The sequence below is a fragment of the Sciurus vulgaris genome (assembly GCF_902686455.1).
Source record: "Sciurus vulgaris genome assembly, chromosome: 1".
Taxonomy (NCBI): Eukaryota; Metazoa; Chordata; class Mammalia; order Rodentia; family Sciuridae; genus Sciurus; species Sciurus vulgaris.
In genome coordinates this window covers 150,553,237-150,578,128 of record NC_136461.1, presented here as the reverse complement: position 1 = coordinate 150,578,128, position 24,892 = coordinate 150,553,237, and positions in this window count along the sequence as shown.

Sequence of the window (24,892 nt, the reverse complement as noted above, 5' to 3'; positions counted from 1 at the left end):
TTCATGATTATCACTCCTTTGTTACCCCTCTCTTAACTGTTGTGATATTTGTCTTTCCTAGGACTCTTCCTGCCTCTTTGAACACAGTGTCCTCTCTCCCAAAGGGAAATTCAGGCCCACCCAGGCTGCAACCACCATCAGACAATGATGGCTCCCACAACCAAACCCCACCTTTCTCCTGAGCTCTAGGCTCCTGTTTCTGGTCCTGGATGATACTACCTCAGCACGCTCAGAAAGGAATGTCTTGCCTCTCTTACCAAACCTCTTCCTTTTCTGGGGCTCACTATTAACAATAACACTACTTACCAGAATGCCAAGGCTTCAACCTCAGAATCCACCTCAATGGCTGCATCTCCCTCACCACCACCTTATCTAAATGGTGTCAAGTTCTGATAATTCTGCTGCTCTACTCCCATCCCACGCTGCAGTTTCAGCCTTCATTCTCTTCTAGACTACCTGCTCCGCTGGCCCACCTGCCTCCAGTCTTTTGCCTTCAGTTCATCTTGCCCCAGGGGGGATCTTTTAAAGCATGAATCTGTCCATACTACTGTCCTGCTTCAATCCATCAGTGTTTCTCCAATGGCAACAGGTTAAAGCACAGAACCTTAATATAACATACAAGACTTCAAAAACATGAACTCTACCTGTATTTTCAGCTTTAGTTCATGCCTGTTTTTTCCCTGCCCAGCCTGCTTACCCCACCCCACCCTATGCAATAGACATACTGAACTCAGATCCTCCCAAAAGACACCTTTCTTTTTGTGCCTTCAAACTTCATGTATGTGCCTGCTGTGTTGTGAAGGTTTGTGTTTCTCCAAAGTTCACGTTAAAACTGAATCCCTGATACAATAGTATTGAGAAATGGGTCCTTTAGGGGGTGTTTTAGTCAGCTTTTTCACTGCTGTGACCAAAATACCTGACAAGAACAATTTGAGAAGGAAAAAAGGATTTGGGGGGCTCACAGTTCAGAGGTCTCAGTTTATGATAGCTGGCTCCATTGCTCTGGGTTCAAAGTGAGGCAGGACATCATGGCAAAAGAATATGATAAAGGAGAGCAGCTCAGGACATGGCTGCCAGGAAGCAGAAAGTTTCACTCACCCAGGACAAAATATAAAAGTTACAGCTGCAATATCCACCTCCTCCAGTCAAGCCCTACCTGCCTGTAGTTACCACCTAGTTGATCCCTATCAGGGGATTAAGTCATTGATTAATTTAAGGCTCTCATAACTCATCATTTCAACTCTAAACTTTCTCACATTGTCTCACACATGAGCTTTTGGGGGACACCTCATATCTAAACCACAACAGGAAGGGATTATGTCATGAGAGCACCAACTTTGTAAGTAAGACTAGTGTTCTTATAAAGGGACTTAAAAAAAAAAAAAAAAAAAACTGTTGGTCCCTTCTGCCTTTCACCCCTCTTTCAACGTAAAAGGATGCAGCAGAAGGAATTGTCTGTGGAGCAGAGAGCAAGTTTCCACCTGACATTAAATCCATTGGCACCTTAATCTCAGACTTCCCAGGCTCCAGAATTGTGAAAAAATTAATTTCTACTGTGTTTTAGTTACCCACTCTCAGATACTTCTTTAGAGCAGCATGAAGCAACTGAGATAGTACCTAACCTTCCCTCACAGGTAGGGCTGCCAGATTTAGCAAGTAAAACCACAGAATGTCCAGATACGTTCGAATTGTCCTGCATGTCTGAAGTATAACACATATATTATGTTAACCATACTATTTCTGTACTCACCAATAAAATCCAGGGACTTCCAACCCACACCAAGGGCCTTCCTCCCACACCAGAGCATGGCTAAACATTGCCTCTTGCTTCAAAAGTCACAGAAGTGCAGGTTGTTTAGATATGGTTATTCATAGATAAAACTGGATTTAATGACTAATGCACATTATTCCTTCTTTAGCATAGGACAATTGTCCTATAAAAGAGTCATTTATTAATTTTAATTTTATAGATGAGGAAACCAAGACATGGAGAAGTTACAGAGGTGGTCAAGGTCATATAATAAGTGGGAAAGCAACAGAACCGCAGAGCCCATTTAACCTACCTTTGTACTTTGACAACTACTCGTGTTTGCATAGTTCCTTACAATTTGTAAAACCATTTTTTTTTCTCTTCCTCATGTGACGTCTTTTAAAAAGGTATAAGAATAGTACACCACAAGCTAATGCCTTGTAGCAAGGCATTAGTTACAGGTAATAAAATACAAGTACACTGAAGTCCCAATAACATTTCCTTCCCTAGATCTCCAACCCTAGTAGGTTCTTATCATTCACACTCTTGTATAGAATACAATATGAAGTATTATTTCACATTTTTAACACATTAGTATTCTACTGTATATATGCCTCTGCAATTTGCATTTTTCCCTTCCATAATATTAGACATGATTTTTACTGCTGTATAAGTTTCCATTAATGACTACAAAGTTTTTTCTTTCACTTTCTTATTGATAAACATTGTCACCATTATTATCTTTTTGCTTCTTGTTTTTGTTTTTGTTTTATTTTTGTTGTTTTTGACTGTTTATTCTTTCTTTTCTTGGCTATAAACAAAAGAAACTATAAAATTCTTCAAATGGCTCTTCATGCACATGTGCAAGAATTTCTCTTTAGTAAATACTTGAAGCTTCTCCTAAGATTGAGTATGTTTTATTATTACTTTATAAAGGTCTCAGGTTCTATGTCCCAGTCAAGCTAATACCTTGACTGCAACTTCATGACAGACCTTGACACAGAATGGCATAGCTAAGACACTCCCTGATTTCTGGCACTGAGAAGTTATGCGATAACAAAATTTTGCTTTATTATGCTGCTAAGTTTAGGTATATCATGTTATGTGTAGTAATAGGTAAATAATACAGGAAGTTATACATTAATAGCATAGTGATTAAGAGCACAAATTCTGAACCAGACTACCCAGATTCAAATTCTGGTTTCACCATTGACTGACGATTCACTGTATGGGCAGTGAATATGCATGTGAATGCTTCAGTTTACTCCTCTATAAAGTGGGGATCATAGTGACATAACAAATGGGACCACTGTGGATTGCGTCCATAGAACACCTGAAAGAGAACCTGGCATACTAGAAGCACCCGAGAAGTGTTAACTGCTGTTATTAATTCAGGAAAAAGCAACTCTGAATGTAAAATTGAATGTTCAACCTCACTAGAAATCAGAGAAACAAGCCAAAACCACAGTGAGACCCAATTTGTTCCCCATCAACTTGGTAAAAAGAGTAAATTCTTTGGTGGTGGAGGTTATTTGCTCATTGTGTGATAATTTACCAAGATGTACAGGTCTGATTGAAGCATTTGATATATGTCGAGTCAAAATTTTAAAATAATAACACAAGACACACAAAGAATCAATCCTTTCCCTCCCTCTGCCTTACTCCAGAAAATGCTCCATCCATGTCAAATGTTAGCAAAGGCATGGAACATCGGATCTCACATCTTGATGGTGCACATAACAGGACAGGGGGAATAATCTGATGGTATTAGCAAAGCTGAACTGTAACTAAAGGTTCTACCTGAATAATTAAATAATAGATGTGTGTATTCTTTAAATATCCTTTGTGTCACTGGTCATTTTCTTGTGGTGAGGCATTAGAAATTAACTCTGGGTGATTCTGAAATATGCAAAAGGTTATTGTTACGTACAGTCACCCAACTATGTAATGGATCTCACAGACTATTCCTCCTGTCTGAGTCGTTATGCCCTTTGACCAACATCGCCCTGTTCCCTGCTTCCCCAGTTCTAACAACTATCCAGCGCTATTAAGGTCTGGGGAGGAGGGAGCATTCAGCAACAGCACTAAAACCTGTGATCCTGGACATTCATATTCTTAAAAAGCCTAACACAACAAAGAGAAGTGATCGTCTTGCTAACAGTCTTAGGAACAGCATGTAAAACATGCCTGGCATGCTGAGCCCTCTGCTATGTGCCTGAAAAGGTAAATTCCTAGACAAAACGGTAATCAGGGCTTTAATTTTAAAAGGACTCAAAACCTGAAAAGGAATGGAGAATGAGTTATATTTGGGCCAGCAAAGACAGAAGAGGGGATCATCTTACAGTTAATTCAGTACTTTTTTAAAAGAATTTTTTTTTTAACTGTGGTGTATGTAACATACCATTTTGGCCAATTTTAAGTCCACAGTCTGTGGCATTTATTACATTTACAGTGGTGTGCATCCATCACCACTACCTCCAAAATGTTTTCATTGCCTCAGTCAGAAACACTGTAACCATCAAACAATAACTTTCCTTTCTCCACCCCCGACCCTGGTAATTTGTTTGTGTGTGTGTGTGTGTGTGTGTGTGTATACAGGGAATTGATCCCAGGGGTGCTTAACCACTGAACCACATCCCCAACCTTTTTAAATATTTTCTTTTAAGACAGGGTCTCACTAAGTTGCTTAGGGCCTCACTAAATTGTTGAGCCTGGCTTTGAACCCTCAAGCCTCCTGCCTCAGCCTCCCAAGCCTCTGGGGTTACAGGCCCATGGTAACCTTTAATCTACTTTACGTCTCCATGAATTTGCCTACTCTAGATACTTCACATAAGTAGAATAGAAATATTTGTCTTTTCGCATCTGGCCTATTTCACTTAGGATAACATTTTCAAGACTCATCCATAGCATGAACCAGAACTTCATTCCTTTTTATGACTGAGTATTTTGTTACATGTATGTTCCAGGTTTTGTTTATATACTCATCTTTAGAGTATATCTGGGTTGTTTCTTCTTTCTGACTATTACTAATAATGCTTCAGTGAACACTGAAGTGTTCTGCTTCAGTTCCTGTTTTCTTTCTTCCTATTTTTTTAGTTTTTGTTTGTTGTTTTGTTTTGTTTTGTTTTGTTTTTTGAAATGGGGTCTTGCTATGTTGCCCAGGCTGGTATTAACTTGTGGGCTCAAGTAGTACTCCCACCTCACCCTCCCAAGTAACCACCTCACCCAGCTTCTGTTTTCAATTTTTTAGGTAACGTACTCAAGAACGAAATCACTGAGTAATGTGGTAATTCCATGTTTGGCTCTGGTACGAAGATACACTAAGTTTAATACACCTTCTGCATCTTCATATATTCCTACCAACAATTTACAAGGGTTCTAATACTCCCACATCCTCACCAACATTTGTTATTTTCTCTTTTTTAAAAAATTATAGCCATTCTAACAGGTATTAGTGGTATCTTGTTGTGGATTTTTTCATCCTTTCGTTCCATTTTGTTCTGTTTTGTTCTGAGGATTGTACTCAGGACCTCACACATGTTAAGCAGGAGCTATACCACTGGGCTACACTCCCAGCCCCATTTATTGCAATTTTGATTTACATTTCCATAATAATTAGTAATGTTGAGCATATTTTCATGTGTTTACTGGTCATTCTAATGTCTTCTTTGAAGAAATAGATATGCAAGTTCTTTGCCTATTTTTAACTGGGTTATTTCTGGGTTTTAAAGTATACTATAACAGTTTTTTAAGGTATTCTGGATACTATATATCCTGATCACATATATGATTTACGAATAGTGTCTAGCAAACTATAGGATCCCTTTTCACTTTCCTGATAACGTCTTTTGAAGCATAAAACTTTTTATTTTGATGAAATCCAATTTATCTATTTCTTCCATTCATGCTTGTGCTTTTGTTCTCAGATCAAAGAGATATCCAAGAAATCCAAGAAATCTTGGTAAATCCAAGGTCATGAAGATTTATCTCTGTATATTCTACACATTCTATTCTTTTAGCTCTTTTGTCTAGTTCATTGTTCACTTGGTACTTTTTTTAATAGAAAAAATTATCTATAATTTATGGGATACAAACTAATATCATGATGTACGTATATACTGTGAAATTATTAAATCAGGCTGATTAATACATTCATCACCTCACATGATTATTTTTGGTGATGAGAATTTTTAAAATCTACTCTTTACAATTAATTGGATATTTTAAACTAGCTAGTAGAGAAGATTTCAATATTCCCAATGCAGATAAACAATAAATATTTAAGGTGGTGGATATTACCCTGATCTGATCAGTTCACATTGCACACATATACTGAAATGTCACACTGTACCCCATAAATTGGCATAATTATTACATGTCAATTAAAAGTAAAATATAGGGACTGAGGATTGAGCTCAGTGGTAGAACACAAGCCTAGGATGTACAATGCCCAAGGTTTGATCCCTAGCACCACAAAAAGAAAGAAAGAAAGAAAGAAAGAAAGAAAGAAAGAAAGAAAGAAAGAAAGAAAGAAAGAAAGAAAGAAAGAAAGAAAGAAAGAAAGGAAGAACACTAGAAAGAAATTTTTAAAAGAAATCTACTCTTTGAGCAATTTTGAAATGCAGTATTGTTAACTATAGTCATCACACTATGTAATAAATCATTAGAACTTATTCCTCCTGTTTCCTGAAGCTTTGTACCCTTTGATGACCTTGCCTCTTTCTCCAACCACTCCTCACACACAGTTCTTTTGATGGATAAAAGTAAAATCTTCCTCACAAGGTTATCATATAAACTATTCAAAATCATTTAAAGAAAACTTAAAAGAGAGTGAAATAATTTGGAATCTTCTAGTTCTCTCCTAACTGAATATTTGCCATGTCAGCACCAGGTGATCTAGTAACAGCTACTTTGAATAGAGGATTCAATGGGAACAGCCACCCGTAAGGTTTTAGTCAGCTTTTTCACTGTGGTGACTAAAAGACCTGAAAAGAACAATTTTAAAGGAGGAAAAATTTATTTGGGGGTTTACAATTTCAGAGGTCTTAGACCATAGGCAACTGGCTCTATTCCTCAGGCCTGGAGGTGAGGCAGAACATCATGGCGAAGAGTGTGGCAGAGAGAAACTGTTCACTTGATGCTCAGGAAAGCAGACAGAGAGATCTCCACTTGCCAAATACAAATATATACCTAAAGGCAAGCCTCCAAATCCCCACCTCCTCCAGCCACACCCCACCTGCCTTCAGTTACCATTCAGTCAATCCCAAGAGGGAATGAATGAATTCACTAATTAAGTTAAGGCCCTTGTAACCCAATCATTTCTCCTCTAAACTTCCCTGCATTGTCTCACACATGAGCTTTTGAGGATAGCTCACATATAAACCACAACACATAAAAACCTATTTAAAAAAAAAAAAAAAAGTGGGTCAAGGGTGTAGCTTAGTAGTAGGTGCTTGCCTAGCAGGTGGGAGGCCCTGAGTTCAATTCCCAGCACCAAAAAAAAAAGAAAAAGAAAAAATGTTGTATTGCATCTTTTTTTTTTAATTTTGTTTTATTTATTTAGCTTTTAATTTTTCACAGACTGCATTTTGATTCATTGTACACAAATGCGGTACATCATTTTGTTTCTATGGTTGTACACAATGTAGATTCATACCATTCATGTAATCATACATGTACATCTTGATCTAAACTATACACATCCTCCTGTATACTTCAAATCATCTCTGGATTACTTCTAATACCTAATAAAACATAAATCCCATGTAAATAGTTGTTATGCTATATCATTTAGGGAATAATAATAAAAAGATTATACGGGTTCAGTAAAATTTTTTTCAAGTATTTCTGATCTGCAGTTGGTTGAATCTGTGCATGCAGAACTTATAGATACAGAAGCTGACTGTATACTGTCCAGGTGATAAACTAACACTGAAGCAAAGCATACACTCCAAAGGTAGACACTATGATAACTTCTATTATAGTAATCAATTACAGAGGTTTGACTTACTAGCAAAATTAGGTTATACAGTTTTTTTCAATGGTTAAACAAGTGGTTCAGGAATGGAGTATAAAGGCTTTTCCATCTATGCATGAACAGGTCATGAAAATCCAGCAAAGCGCAGGACCTTAGGAATGGTGCATGATTTCTGAATAATTTCAAGTTTATCTACCCTGAATTCAGATTAGTGGACATCTGACTCCAACTAGCTAATGAGTTAGATCCTCCCGCTACACCATTGTTCCATTTTAAAGCTGCTGTTGAAATATCTGAATGAATAAAGATCACAGAGCACAGACCCAATGGGATGACTCCTTTGTGTCCACTTGTTAGTAAACCTCTGTATGTGATTGAACTTTCTCTCATTATAAACTGATCAAAGAGTTGACAGGAGGAGATGCAGTCATCACTAACACTAATTTTTGAAGATTCAGCTATTCATCAAAAAGAACCCAATTCGTAACAGTGGCTGCTACCTTGGAAGTTGTGCCTGGCATCCTAAATTCTAAAGAAAAGTCACACCTAAGACAAGTGTGGTGGTGCAATCCTATAATCCTAGCAACTTGGAAGGCTATGGAAGGAGGATAGCAAGTTAGAGGTCAGTCTTAGCAATTGGCAAGACCCTGGCTCAAAAATCTTTTCTAAAAGAGCTACAGATGTAGCTCAGAGGTAGAACACCCCTGGTTCAATCCCTAGTAACACACACACACACACACACACACACAAAAGAGAGAAAAGTCACACCTAAATGATTGAGATGCTAACTGCTAAATAATCTTTCTTTAGGTTTACAGAACCCAGAACATCTGGGGACCTTCACATAAGATCAGAATATGTAACACACCTCCTTGTTCTTTAGTCCTATGCATCAACTAACACAGAAAAGTAATGTTTGGCTGAGCACAATGACACACAACTGCATTCTCAGCAGCTCAGGAGGCTGATGCAGGAGGATGGCAAGCTCAAAGCCAGCCTCAGCAACTTGGTGAGGCCCTAAGCAACTTAACAAAACCCTGTCTCAAAATAAAATAAAAAGGGCTGAGGATGTGGCACAGTGGTTAAGCACTCCTGGGTTCAATCCCCAGTATCCAAAAAAAAAAAAAAAAAAAGCAATGTTCGTTTAAAGAATTATGGGAACTAGTCCAAAGAAGTCAAAGTCAATTGTGATGTTATGGCCAAATAAAAGGAGACACATGCCCTGGGTGACGAAGGCCCCACACAGAACAGCCCCTTCTGCCCATGTCACACTGCACCTCCTCTCCCTTCCTATTAAAGCCTTTTTGTGTGCCTGAGTTCCCTAAGGTGGTCTTAGGGGGAGGGGGATGATGACCCCTATCTTTTCAGTTGCTGGCCTTTGACTAAACCTAATTTTCTTTCCATCAACTCTCATCTCCTGAGTATTGACTTTCAAGCAGTGAGCATAAGGATATTGGTCCTGTAGCAATTTGACAGGTAAGTTCACTTCTAGTAAATGACAAAAACAAGTCAAAATCATGTCCATTTGACATCAAAATCTATACTTATTCCTCTGATTTACACTGTCTCTCAGAATTATTATTATTAATGTAGTGCTGGGGATTGAACTCAGGGCCTTACACATTCTAACCACATGCTTTACCACTGAGCTACATCCCTCCCCAGGGCCCTCTCAAATTTTTGTGCTTGCTATTAACCATGATTAGCTATTATTAGTGAATATTTCTAGATGATCTGATTTTCATTTTGTGCAAGTTCAATATAAAAAAATCTAGGTTTTTCCAAAAGATAAAGGGTATAATGAGATTTTGAGATTCTTCATTTTTCAAAAAGTCTAAGAAGGTTTCTTCCTTGCAAAAGAAAACTCCCTTGGTTCATTTAACATGTGGTTTAATTTGTAAAAAATTAATGTACAAAGAACATGAGCAAAGACAAAAAAGTGAGGAAGGATAAGTTATTGAAGGAAACATAAGTAATCTGATTTGATTGAAATCTAAGATATATGTAGGGAAGTATTGGAGATAATGTGGAAAGAATACACACACACACACATTGTGGAAAGGTAATTTTGCCATATATATGTAGATTTTATATATATATATGCAGATTATATATATATGCAGATTATATTTTTTTATATATAGATTGGTTGGAATATATTCCTTCCACATTATCTCCAGTACTTCCCTACATATATCATATATATATGGCAGTCACCTTTCCACAATGTGTGTGTGTGTGTGTGTGTGTGTGTGTGTGTGTGTGTGTGTGTAGCTGCGACTTCTTAGAGCACATCTTCTTAGTCTCATAATTACCTAACGTAAAGCCCAGACCCTCGGTCCTGGGGGTATAGCTCAATAGTAGAACTCCTACCTGACATGCCTGAGCCTCTAGTTTCCATACCCAAAACCTCAAAAAATATAGGAATGAATAATATAGATTTTTTTAAAAAAATTATTGTTGTAGTGCTGATGATATAACCATCTCGGAGGGTGCTTGCCTAGCATGCGGAAGGACCAGGGTTCGAATCTCTAGCACCCTGGGATGGGGGGGAAAAAAAACACAAGACAAAAATTATTGTTATAACTTAGGTAGTTGTCAAAGAGAAAATTACAATAATTTAGTCTGATGATCTTGATTAACTTTGTTTTCCATTCTAGAATTGAATAGCATTTCATGCTAAAAAGTGGAATAAGTCTTCTGATGGGCTGAGCGGAAGAGGTTAGTTTTGAATACAGAGAAAGCTAAAAAAAAAACAGAAACAAAGCACTGAGAGCAAACTGGTCACTTTAAAATTACTTTCTTTAGAAGGCAGGGAGAGGGAGACTGAACAACAGAAAAGTAACTGCTTAGTTAACATCAGATTACTTTAGGTCACTTCTTTTGTAAAGAGAGTTAAAGCACAGGGAATTTATTTTTATGCCAACTGAAACCAGACTGTTTGGGGAATTTGGCTGTTGCCTCTCATTTCTCCTGGTTTCTTGAAAGATCAGATAAACAACTTAGTTTCAATTTGGAACTCTGGAATGGGCCACTCTACTTGGATTGTCTGACTTGCTGCAGACTCGTGCCGAAGCTTAATCCAAAACCATGGCCTCCTATAATTTTATCTGACAACTATAAAGAGCATATATCCAGTTGCACAGCTCAAAACATTTTTAAATGTTTGCACCCTCACAGTCACTACCCAGAACAAAACACAGAACATTTCCAGCAGCCCCAAAAGCTAATTGTCCCCCCACAAAAAAGAAACCCATTATTCTAACTTGTATCACCAGAGTAGGTTTATTTGTTCTTGAACTTCATGTAAGTGGAATGTACCATTTTGTGCCTTTTTCACATACCTCTATGTCACTAAGATTCATTTATGTTGCTACAAGAAGTAATAATTAATTTTCTGTTGCTGTGCAGTTCTTCATTCCATGAAGATATATGATAATTTGACCTTCTCTTGAGCTGCAGATGAACAATTGGGTTGTTTCCAGTTGGGGCAGGATATGAAATGAAACATTCCTGAAGAAACTATTGTAAAAGGATTTCTTCAAGAAAGCTCTGGATAGACAACTTCTTCCTCCCACCAGGAGATACAGAATCAGGCAGTCTTATTAGAGGCCTCTAAGATAAGAGAAGCAGGGGCTTATCTTATGAGGACTGCTTCAGTCTTTAAAAAACAAGGCATTACTTCTGACTTCTGCATCTGAATTAACAATTTCATGACTATTAGTTAAATTCTGTGGGATGTACGTTTGACTTGGTTAACGACCAACAGCTTGACAAAGAATAGATTCCTGACTTCACCAATCTTCCGGGAATGCAGTAAGATACCATCTCAGTCCAATAGTCATAATTTCCCCACTTTACCTTTACTGACCTGCAGAATATAATTCGCCCCCTGGGTTTATTTACAATTACCTTTTTTCACTGTCTGCAAAAGTTTTCACACCTCAGCCTGGGGGACAGCTTGGTGGTAGAGAGCTTTGAACATGCTTGAGGCCCTGGGTTCTATGGCCTGCACCCAAAAGTTATTACACCTACTTTCTTCTTTGGACCATTCATTTGAAAAAATGTGAAACTTTGTTCCTGGGCCTAAATCACTCATTTAGGACTTAAAATTAACTATTTTCTTATTTTCCTTTAAAACAGAGTTCATTTTTCATTTGTTTTGATTTCATTGACAAGAGCTTCATAAATAAAGCTGCAATAAACATTCTTTTCAATGTGTTTTTGGTGAGCTAAACTATCATTTCTACCTAGAAGAGAGATTCTGGGCTATAAATTGTACATGATTAGCTTTAAATATGTTCTACCAACTTCTATTAGAAATAGATGAAAATTCTAATTTTTTCATGTTTTAATTAGCTTTTTCAACGCTGTGACCAGAAGACCAGACAAGAACAATTTTAGAGGAGGAAAAGGTTATTTTGGGCTCATGGTTTCAGAAGTCTCAGTTCATAGACGGCCAACTGCTGCAACCTGCACGGCTGTTAATTCAGAAAACAGTGAGGGTCAATGGGGCATTAGAAAAGACAAAACAGACACACAGAGAGAAAACTGAGACCAAGTGGTTCTCTAACCTCTGATGAGGGATACATGACCCAGAACTAGCTCAGCACATTTACTGTATAGGTTTTAACATCAAACAGGGGCTGGGGATATAGCTCAGTTGGTAGAGTATTTGCCTCACAAGCACAAGGCCCAGGGTTCAAATCCCCAGCACCGCAAAAAAGAGAAAAAAAAAAAAAAAAAATCAAACGGGTTTTGGGGGAGAAGGTTTCTCCAAAGCATGCAGGATTGTTGTGCCCAGCGGCTTGAGACCCCACAAAGACCACCAGAGACCACGATCAATGCAAGCAACAGTCATTTATTAGCAAGCTCGAGCCTGGTCCTCCGCGCACTCGGTAACCAGTGACGCTAAGAGGCCCTGAGCCCTTGTTCAGCAGGGGTTTTTATAACTAAAGGCAAGCAGTTTTACAGTGTTCTTTTTAATTGGTTAACATATAAAATTGTATACAATGTTATTTTAAGTTTTGGGTCACCCTGACCTCCGAGAGGAGGGTTATCATTATCTTTAAGTTTGCTTTTGTGCCAGCAAGGTTTGCTTTTGGGTCAGTCACCTGGCCTTTACAGATAAGATAAGAGACGAAAATTCTTTGCGGCTTTTATGAGGGGTTGAGGGCAGTTTGGGAAGAGCCTCATATTTGTATTTACACAGATGCGGGCTCTTTCTATCTTTACAGGATGAAAGACGAAGTTCGGGGCAGTTCAATTATAATGATCAACTTGCACTCATAACTCTTTACCCCTGGCAGCTGGTGTCTGAACACAGGATCAAGACTGATAGTCCTGGGGTTTACACAGAACCTCCTTCGAACAGGGTTCACCTTAGCAACTGGGCAGTCTCAACTTCCACTTTTGCACAAGGAGTTCCTAGCAGAGGTGCGCTCCTGTCAGGGGACAATCAGAGACTGTCATTCAAATCACCACCCTACTCCACTCCATTACTCTGAGCCTAAGGTGAAGCAGAATATCATGGCAGAAGGATGTAGAGGAGGAAAGCAGCTCAGGACATGGTAATCAGGAAGTATAGAGAGAGCTCTGCTCACTGGAGACAAAATATATAACAAGTGCTGGGGATTGAACCCACTGCCTCACTTGTGAGAGGAAAGGGCTCTACCACTGAGCTACAGCCGAAGCCCCTCATCCTGGTTTCAATTTACATTTTCCTATCCATGTTGAGCACTACTCCTTGTACTTGTTTGCTGTAAGGTATCATCTTGTGTGGAGTGCCTGTTCACACAATACTGATTTAACCCACACTTTCCTAAAGATATAAAGGTGTGGGCTACTTCATGCACACAGAGAAACCCCACCCACAACACATCCTCTCTAAGTAACATTGTTCCTTCTTCTGAAAGAGTTGCTTCGTTTTCCCCTCTTCCTATATTCCCACAAAGATAAAATAAAATATAAAATCTTCTCAACTTGTCCCCCACGTTTACTAAATAGTCTCTTCATTCCCACTCTACAACCTTCCTCAGCAAAACAAAACAGTCTACACCAGCGAAGTCTTAAGCTTGTGCCGGGGGAAACTCAGTCCATCTCCTTCACATCAAGTCCTAACCCTGCTATACTAAAATCCTTCCTTTAATCTCTAATAATATCATATATGAGTTAATTGCTCATAAATTACTGATTTCTACCTGTTCTCAGTAGTAGCAATTTCTTTGGGTTTTTTGTTCGCTTGTTTGTTTCTCCTTCTGTTGTTAAATAAAGATTACAGGACACCACTGTTTTAGACTAAGCTCCTGCACTAGGCTCCAACAGACTAGGCTAAGAATCAAAATGAAATCATTCACACTAAAGTTCCACATCATCAAGATAAACTAAGCTGCAGCTCCGACCTGAGAAATCAGGATTAGAGTGATGATAACAGCTAATTTCTCAAACAGGCCAATTTCAATTAGCATGATAGTGAAATTCCTTCTGCCTTAATTCTTTTTTTTTTTTAAATATTTTTTGTTGTATGGACACAATACCTTTATTTATTTGTTTATTTTATGTAGTGCTGAGGATCAAACCCAGGGCCTCATACGTGCTAGGCAAGCGCTTTATCACTGAGCCACAACCCCAGCCCCTTCTGCCTTAATTCTTATACCAAAAAAAAAAAAAGTCACCTAAAGTATCCTGAAACCAGATGTTTTTCTACTGTTCTGTGTTCCTGTCTCTACAGGAAAGTGACCATATTCCTGGGGATTGACCACAGGGACTGTGTGCATGCCAGAATAGTGCTCTACCACTTAGCTACACCACCATCCTCAACAGTTTTTTCTTTGAGATGGGATCTTGCCATGTCACCCAAACTGGTTTGGAACTCATCAGCTCAAATGATCCTCCTGCCCCAGCCTCTCAAGTAACTGATACTACAGGAATGTGCCACTACTTCCAATCTAAGGAAAGTAACTTTGGAAATAACCAATTCGTTTTTTGCTTTTGTGTTTCTGCTTTCTTCAACACTTCTCTGACTATAAAAAAAAAAAAAAAAAAAAAATCAATATTCTTTGCTCAGTTCCTCAGAACACTTATTTTCTTTCATGGAATAAAATGTTGTCCAGTTCTCCAATGGACTATAATGCCGAGAAGGATCACAGTAAATTGTTGTTGTTATTGTTGTGTTTGTGTGTGTGTTACTAGGGATTGAATCAGGGGCACTCTAACACCAAGTTATATCTCGTTCCATTTTTATTTATTTTTTTTTCAAAAGCATAGACAAAGGTTTATTTAGGAAAGAAGATACAAATTCAAGAGAAAATGGGGTAAACTTGAGAGAGATATCTTTGGGGGTAAAGCAAGGAATACACATTCAAGTGAGAATGTAGGCTATCTCCAGAGGGACAGACAGTCCCCCTTCTTTATTTTTATTTTAGACAGGGTCCAGCTGAGTTGCTGAGAGGGGCATCAAAATTCTGATCCTCCTGCCTCAGCCTCCCAATTAGCTGGGATTACAGGTGTGTGCCATCACACCCAGCTAAGTTGTAATCTTATCCTTTGGCACTATCAAATCCCCAGTGCCTAGAAAGAGTGTGCAGCACATGGTGGGTATTCAATAAATATTCGTTGAATAAATCAAGGGAAGACTTAAAAGAAAATAGGGAGGACAACATAATTGTGCCTTTAACACCCTTTGATCCCTTCTGTTGGAAACCACCGGCATTTCAGGCTGAGCGTCCACACCTGCACTGCAAAACCCTAGTACTTCCAGGAAATCCAGTTCCTCTCTCTGTGCTGGAATAGGCAGCTCTGGCTACCTAATTAAACCACATAATCCTATCTTCTGCCCACTGTACTGCCACTCAATTTCAGCCAATAAGATTAGGACAACACTGACTGAGGAATTCTAAAAAAGATACTTGCATGATCTTTTGAGGACTTTCTGGAAACCATCTTCTCTCCCCATCATATCACCACTCCCACCCCCACCCCATGAGGAAAGGAGGCAGGTAGCCCAGGTATTATCACCAACCACCTCATAACATAAGAGGGAGTCAGGATGAGGATGCCACCCTAGGAGACAGAAAAGGAGGAATCTGGGCCCAGGGTGACAGAGAGGCTTAACTGGACCAACTCTGAAGTCTGCCGTGCCATTAACATACTTCAATAATTTAGTTTATTAATTAAACCAGTTAAGGTTGGGGTTTGTGTTTTTCACAACTGAACACATCAGTTTGGTTGTGTTCAAGGAAAGGAACAGAAAGGAAAGGGCATTTGATCTAGTATGAGAAGCAGGGAGAACAAAGGTAGACAGGAAGAAAACTGCATGCAGTTTAGCATCTGGAGCTCAGGAGAGGAGGAGGGAGGCTGGAGATGTGAGTGGGAGTCAGAACACAGAGCTGCATTGTGACAAGCTGAAACACACTGCCTTTATCCTCCAGGTACTGGGGTAATGTGGAAATGGGGAGCAGGACCATGCCTTGCTTTGATTTGTATTTCAGACAGGTCACTGTGAGATTAGACATGGGTGAGACTGACGGCTTGTGCCAGGAAAGAAGCGTGAAAACCTGAAACACATTGAAGTGGGTGGATGTAGAGAATGGGTTAAAATGAAGAGAGAGAGATTTCAGGAGGCTAAATCCACATGGCTAAGTTAGCGGTAAAACATGAGGGGCAAAGGAGAGTGAGGAGTCAGGGCTCCGCCCACCTTTCTAGCTTGGTTCCTCACGGTCCTGCAGCACCATTTGCAGACATAGGGAATACAGATGGAGTTCTCTTTTTTTTTGACATGTTGAATTTCAGGGTCTGTGGGATGTGCAAGGGTTGTTTGGTGGGTGTAATAATGTCCCACATGGTGCTTTTAGACTATTTAACTATTTGGTGGGGGCACATTTTTATTAACATGCAGCCTGCAAGTCAGAAGTGCCACCTGGGGCTCACTGGGCTAACATCAAGGTGTTTGGGGTTTCGTTTTTGTTGTTGTTTGATACTGGGGATTGAACCCATGAATACCTTACCATTGAGCAACACTCCCAGTCCTTTTTAATTTTTATTTTGAGACCAAGTCTCAAGTTGCTGAGGTTGACCTCAACCTCAAACTTGCAAATCCTCTTGCCTCAGTTCCCAAGTAGCTGGGATTACACATGTGCACCATCAAGCTCAGTGAGACTGTGTGCATTCCTAGGCTCCTGGCCTCCTTTCTCCATCCTCAAAACGAGCAACTCTCAGACAGGTTTTCTCTCACGTTTGTTTGTCTCACCCAGGAAAGGTTCTCACCTTTTAAAGATTCATGGGATTCGATTGGGCCACCTGAATAATGCATCTCAAGGTCCTTAACCTTAAGCACACTTGCAGTTCCTGTAAGCTTGATGTATCCACAAATTCTGGAGATAAGGATATGAATATCTTTGGGGGCATTTTTATGCCTACTACCACAATCACCACTCGGAATATGAAGCATAAGCAGGTTTGGGAATGAACACAAGTGGTTTTTGGTAAATATCCAGCTGAGTTGTGAGGGGAAGCAAAAGAGTATGGGTGTGCTGGAGAGAAGCTGATGTACTGTGAGTGTCCAGAATGCACTGCATATCTGTCAGTTTCTTTTATAAAGGTTTTGGACAGAGTCACCATAATCTAGTGAAATAGTTAGATGGGGGTTAATTAACAGAATTTCTACTGCCATTTGGCAGTCCTGCCATTTGTAAAGCTGAGTTTGACAGTGTTGTCAGAAATGTGAGTTCTGGTGTTCTAACCCCTGCAGATAAAATAATGGCTAGGGCTGGGGATATAGCTCAGTTGGTAGAGTGCTTGCTTCGTAAGCACAAGGCCCTGGGTTCAATCCCCAGCACCACCAAGGAAAATAAAGAAAGCCAACTGTCTCTCAACTCTGGCAGTGAAGTGAGTGTCTACTGGCCTCCTGTTGCAGTAGGAGCACCAGGCACCTGTTGACTTTGAGATGAGCAACGCCCAATGGGCTGCTGGAGAGTCATCAAACTTTTAAAATCGATTGCCAATATTTGATGATTAAATCATTCACATAAAAATCCAATTTATCACCAGGTACAAGGATGCAGACCTGTAATCCCAGCAACTTGGGAGGCTGAGGTAGGAGGATCACAACTTCAAGAGCAACCTCAACAACTTAGCAAGACCCTGTCTCAAAATAATATACATTTTATATAACTGGGGATGTGACTCGGTGGTTAAGTGCCCCTGGGTTCAATCTCTGATTAAAAAAAAAAAAAAGTTATTCCTTCTCTTGAAAAATCACAATAATATCTGACCATATCCAGCCAGTGCTCCTGAATGGCAAATTTAAAGTGTGCCAGTTCCCTTTCATTCACCATAATCACACAATTCCCTATTATCTTACATGCAGTCTCTCCTATCTGACTCCCTTAGGCCTGCATTTGTGCCCTTCGTTATTTATGTAACTGATACCCTGGGAGTATCACCCCTGAATCAAGCTCTCATACTGCCATGTATTGCACTGGAGGCCTTGCCATCAGCCTACCAACTCCGAACTCTCTGGTTACCCTGCTGCACCACCTGACCACAATTCTCCTTCTGTAGTTGGGCTTGCTGCTACCACCTTTCCCCAGCAGGAGTAGACAGTTCCCAAAGCTCACTTCCTTTAACCTCTGAGTTCCCATGCAGTGTGTTTCTCCTTGCTTGTCTTTTTTCCCTCTTCGTCCTTCTAATATGAGAGAGGTAAGCCTGTGTCACACCAGGAAAGGTTAGAAAAGATCAGCCTAGACAGGGCCAGCTGGGCTAAACAGGGAGACGGTAGAAGTTCCAGCCTGCCAGGTACATGAGCTCACACAGGGCTGCCTCCAGCACACTAACTAAACCAAGACGCAGGCTGTTATGTCACACTCCTACTTTCTTTTCTTAGCCTCTGTTATCTGCCACCTCCACCCATCCCTGTCGGCCTCCTACACAACATGCACACGCACACACACCCACAGCACGTGCTTGCCAAGCAAGTACCCTCCTACTGGACTTCCCATCCAGCCAACCTCCTCCCCTTCTCCAGAGTCACCTCCTCTCTCCCCATCATTATTGCCAAAGATTTTTCTTTTTCTTTCCTTTTCCTTTTCTTCTTTTTTTTTGTACATTCAGCTGCACTAAAACTTCTGTAGGAATAAACTTCATGCACACAGAACTTGAAATGTCAATCATTTGAATTGAGAATCTGAAGTGAGCAAAACTGAACCCTGCTGTATTAGTCCATGAGGGCCACTATAAGACAATCATGCCAAGGACAGTGGCACACCTGTAGTCCCAGCTACTCGGGAGGCCGAAGTGGGAGGATCACTTGAGCCAAGGAGTTTGAGGCCAGCCTGGGCAACATAGCAATACTTCATCTCTAAATAAATAAATAAATAAATAAATAAATAAATAAATAAATCCATCTTCTTGCAGGTCCTCACATGGCAAAAATAAAAAGGGAGCCCTGATCCCATTTGTAAGAGCCTCGCCCTCGCAGGGGATTAGGAGTTCAAATTAAAATTGTTGGGAGGACACAAACATTCAATCAGTTGTACCTAGTATGTGTTTTAGTCACATGAAAGAGGGGTTTGCCAAACTAAATGATGAATACCAAGTCTATGTGCATTGAAGGGCGTACAGTAAAACACATTTCAGAAGAGCCCCTGGACAATTAATCAAGAAGCTTCTCTCAGTCTTTTTAATCTGGAGTCCAGATTATCTAGATTAATAATTGAGTTGAGTTTCTGTTTGCAGATCCTTGTTTTTCTATACTTCTATATTTCTGATATAGAAATATAGAAGCATGCTGTTCTCACTATAGCCTGTTCACATCAGGCTAATGAACACTAAGGATGCAGAAGCTCTTCACTTCCTTTGCCTTGAATTACTGCTTCCTCTCTTAGCTTTCAGAATTATAATTGAATCTTATACAGGAAAATGTGTCTTCCGCACATTAGCCACGTTTGTGCCTATATTTAGAACATCCCCCTCTTCTCTACTACCAATGATATCTATGGTTCATAGCTTTGAAAAAAAGAGGAATGTTAACAGAATTGACAGTGGTGCTTATGTTTTGGAAGTGGTCATGGTGCTGTGCTTAACTGAATTAACAACAACATGACAAATTAAAGAAAAATGTTAAAATAATAGCAAAAAAATCAAAATCCTACCACCCTCCCACACTATTTCCATTTTTTCTCATTTATCTTCACTGGGTGTTCATATTAAATATATTATTATATACTTGTATGATCTTTTTATCATAATACGATGTGACAAGCAAAACGTCAGTACCTTGTTGTGAGTGGGTAATTCTTGGCAAGGTAGCCATCATTCACATCGTTTGCCTTTTGCTTTTTGCAGCACTGGTGATTGAACCCAGGGTCTGATGCATGCTAGGCGAGCACTCTACCACTGAGCCATATTCCCAAGACTTTCACATCAAGTCTTAATTAGACTTATTTGTTTATTAATACAATGTTAATGTCTGTATTGACTGATAAAATGCATGGATTAGAAACTTTAAATACCTTTCCTCAAGATTCTAAACATGGAATATAACCTTTAGCAAAGTGCATGAATTAAAAGCTTAAAATACTGTTCCTCTAGATTCTAAACAGAGAATATAACCTTTAACTCTTTACTTCCCAACTCTTATAGAAATCTCGGATTTGAAGAATTTGAAGAATTACAAATATTACTGCATATTTTACTTCTTATCAGGCAAGTGCCTGAGTGTTCATCTTATGTTGGTCCTTTTTTAATTTTATCTTTATTTTTTGTGGTGCTGATTATTAAACCCAGAGCCTCCCACATACTAGGCAAGCACTCTACCACTGAGCTAGATCCCCAGCCCTTTTAATTTTATTTTGAGACAAGGTCTTGTTAGGTTGCCGAGGTTGGCCTCAAACTTGAGATCCTCCTGCCTCAGCCTCCTGAATCACTGGGATAGAGGCATGCACCACCACTCCCTGCTTGGTTCTTATTTTTGGACTGAAATCCACTGAGTTAAGCTCTTTATGTACCTCAAGGGATGCTGTTAGAATCGGTCATATCAAATCTCAAAACAAGAAGTATAAATGAAAATATATATAATAATACATACAACTTGAAAAAGTCACCAAAGAAATTTAAGCAACAGTGAGATGACTTTCTTTCTTTTCCTTTTCTTCCTCCAACCCCCACCGTGGTACTAGCACACAAACTTACTCTACCACTGAGCTACACCCCGGCCCTAAATAATTATTTTTGCCTTCAGATTAGCAAAGCGTTTTTTCATAATATCATGAAATGAATGCATTAGTAGGCAGTCATAGTGGTTTAGTCAAGTCTAACAGGGAGGGAATAACAGGAGGTATTCAGAAATCAGATCCGCTGGTTCCTGTACTCAGCAATTATTGATGAAGGCTGTGTTATGTACCAGGCTCTGGGATAGATGACACAGAAAAATGGTGAGCAAAAACACATAGTCCCTGCTCTGTGAAGATTACAATCTAGTGGGACCTCTAAGTTCTGAACTCATGAGCTTGTGAGTGGCCCCAAAGACAGGGCCCAAATATTTTCCTGTTTGTATCCTCTGCATCCAGCACAGAGGTAGGCACAGAATGGAACCTTCTGAGTGAATGGAGAATAATGTCTATCATGGAACCCAGTTTTCAGGGAACAAAGATCATCACACGGTGCTCTGCCCACCTAGGCACTGCCCCTTCACACTGAAACCCCAGCAATGACTGCCAGGGATGCAAAATGCTCTTACAGCTTAGTCAGTTTGTATCATGCAAATCAAAAATTAGAAATGAAGCCAAGCCCTCAGTTTCCATTTCGAAGTAAATTTCTGTTCATAGAGAATAGCAGATTAAGGGCTAGGGATATAGCTCAGTTGGTAGAGTGCTTGCCTCGCATGCACAAGGACCTGGGTTCAATCCCCAGCACCGAAAAAAAAAAAAAAATAGAGAATAGCAGATTAGTAGGAAGAGAGAAAGAATCCTTCAGCTTGACAGCTTGCTGACAAGTCTGTTGAAACATAGAAGATAGAAACCATTTTTCTTCTGTGCATTGAAAGTAAGTTAATGTGGTTAATTCATGAATGTTTAAATAGGATGATTAGCTCAGAGAAAAAAAAATCGCTCATCTTTGAATTTTTGAAGGAAAAGAGAATTATAAGATGTCGTACATCTCCAAGCTATCCAGCATTCACTGCCCTTAGCCAAGCTCTGTTTGCTCTGCCACCTCCCCAGACATACACATCCATCTTGTTTATTGTGCAGCTTCCTTGTCTTATGTTTACTCAGGCAATTGGTCTTTGTTTTAAACATTCAAATGGTATAGCTTTAGTTTTTAATTTCATATGCCTAAATATTCTCCTCAAATTAGAAAATAAACCATTTCTATTATCTCCATTACGTTTTGTTAAAGACAGTTTAGAACATGCAGTGTGCCAACTAGCTAAAAGAAAAGTGGAGCATTAATGCAGTGCAGGAAGCAATGTGAATTAGTTCATCTTTCCAGAAAGCAATATGCCCTTGTCTTTCCGTGACTGATTTGTTTCATATAGCAAAAGCCCTCCAGTTACATCCATGATGTAGCACGTGGCATGATTTTTTTCAGGGTTGAATAATATCCCATGGTATTAGACTGGGGATGCAACTCAGTGGTAGAGTGCTTAAATACATAAGGCCCTGAGTTTAATTTCCAGCACCACAAAAAAAAAAAAAAAAGAAGAATAAGAAAGGAGAAAGATGCGGAGGAGGAAGAGGACGAGGAGGAGGAGGAGGAAGAAGAGGAAGAGGAAAGAGAAGAAGGAGGAGGAGGAGGGGGAGGAGGAGGAGAAGAAGAAGGGAAGGAGGAGGAAGAAATAATTCCATTGAATGCATGTTATGGTTTAGATATTAGGTGTCTCACAAAAGAGCTTAGAGGTAAAAATGATTGAGTTATAGGAACTTTAATCTAATCAGTGCATTCATCCCCTGATATGGATTAATTGGATGGTAACTGTAGACAGGTAGGGTGTGGCTGGAGGAAGTGGGTCATTGGGGGGTGTGACTTTGGGGTATATATTTCGTACATGGTGAGGGAGTTCTTTCTCTCTCTTTCTCTCTCTCTCTCTCTCTCCCAGCTCTCTTCCCTTCCTGGTGCCATGTTGCCAGCTGCTTTCCTCTGCCCCCCACACTTCTGCACAATGTTCTGCCTTACCTCAGGCCCCAAGGAATGCAGTCGGCCGTCTATGGACTGAGACCTCTGAAACCATGAGCCCCAAATAAAATTTTCCTTCTTTAAAATTGTTCTTATCAGGTCTCCAGGTCTCTTGATCACAGTGGCAAAAAAGCTGACTAAAACAATGTATAATTCACATTTTGTTTATCCATTCATCCATTAATGGACATTTTCTTCCACCTTTGTCTATTACAAAAAGTGCTTCTATGAACATAGGTATGCAAATATTTCTTTGAGGTGCTCATTTAATATTTTTGAAAATATACACAAACATGGGGTTGATTAATTGTATGGTATTTTTACTTTTATTTATTTATTTTAATTATCTTTTCATGTTGCTGAAGATTGAACCCAGGGCCTCACACATGCCAGGCAACTATCTGTTCACTGATCTATTCCCCAGCCCATATTTTTAATTTTTGGAGGAAACCTTGTACTATTTTCCAATGGTGTCCACCATTTTACAGTCCTCCTCAGTGCACAAGGCATCCAATTTCACTACATCATTGTCAATGCTTGTTATTTTCTGGGTTTTATACTAGCCACACTAATGGGTGTGAAGTGATATCTCATTGTGGTTTTGATTCATGTTTCTCTGATTACTAGTGATGTTAAGCATCTTTTCTTATGCTTCTGGCTACTTGTATATCATCTTTATAGAAATGTCTATGCAAACCTTTTGCCCATTTTTTAATCTTGCTATTTGATTTTTTTGTTGTTGTTGTTCAACTGTAGACATTCTGTATATATTCTGGATATTGACCCCTTATCAGATAAATAGTTTGCAAATATTTTCTATTATTCCACAGGTTGCCTTTGCACTCTGCTGATGATGTATGATGCACAGAAGTGCTTAACTTTGATGTAGGCTCATTCATCTATGTTGTTTTTGTTAGTTGTGCTTTTGGTATCATATTGAAAAATCACTACCAAATTCGATGTCATGAAGATTTTTCCTTATTTTGTCTAGCAATCTTATTCTAGTTTTAGCTCTTAAATGTACATCTTTAGTCCATTTTTAGTTATTTTCAGTGCAGGGAGGGAGGGGATTGGTGCTAGGGAATTATCCCAGGGCCTTGTACATGTTTGCACACACCCTACCACTGAACTATATCCCTAGCCAGAATTAATGTTTGCATATGGTACAAGGTAAGGGTCTAACTTCATTATTTTTCATGTGGATACCCAGTTTTCCCAGCAGCATCATTTGTTGAAGAGACTGTTATTTTCCTATTGAGTGTTATCGGTACCTTTGTCAAAGATCATGTGCATATACATAATATATACACAAGGGATTATTTCTGGGCTATTTTATTTTATTGATTTGTCTATCTTTATGCCAGTACCACACTGTTTTTTTTGTTTTTGTTGATGTTGTTGTTGTTGTTTTGTTTGTTTGTTTTTTTGTTTTTTGTTTTTTGTGGTGCTGGGGATTTGAACCCAAGGCCTTGTGCTTGCCTTGCAACTGAGCTATATCCCCAGCCCCTCCCACTCTGTTTTGGTTATTATAACTCTGTAATATCTTTTTAAATTAGGAAATATGAGTCCTCCAACTTTGTTCTTTTTCAAAATCTTGTTTGTGCTATTTATTTATTTATACTGGGTATTGAATCTAGAACTTCATACATACTAAGCACACACTCTAGCGCTGAGTTACACTCCTAGCCTGCAGCTTAATTTTTTTCACTTGCCAACATTCCTTGGGGATTTATCCACATTAGTACAGGACATCTACCTCTTTCTTTTAAATTGTTGTATAGCTGGAAGTGATGCCACACACCTGTAATCCCGACTACTCAGGAGACTGAGGCAGGAGGCTCACAAATTCTGGGCCAGCCTGAGAATTTTAGTAAGACCCTGTCTCAATATTAAAAAAATAATAAAAGGGCTGGGCATGTAGCTAAATAGTAGATCACAGGCCTAGCATATGTAATGTCCTGGGTTCAATACTCAGAATGAATAAATAAAGAAAT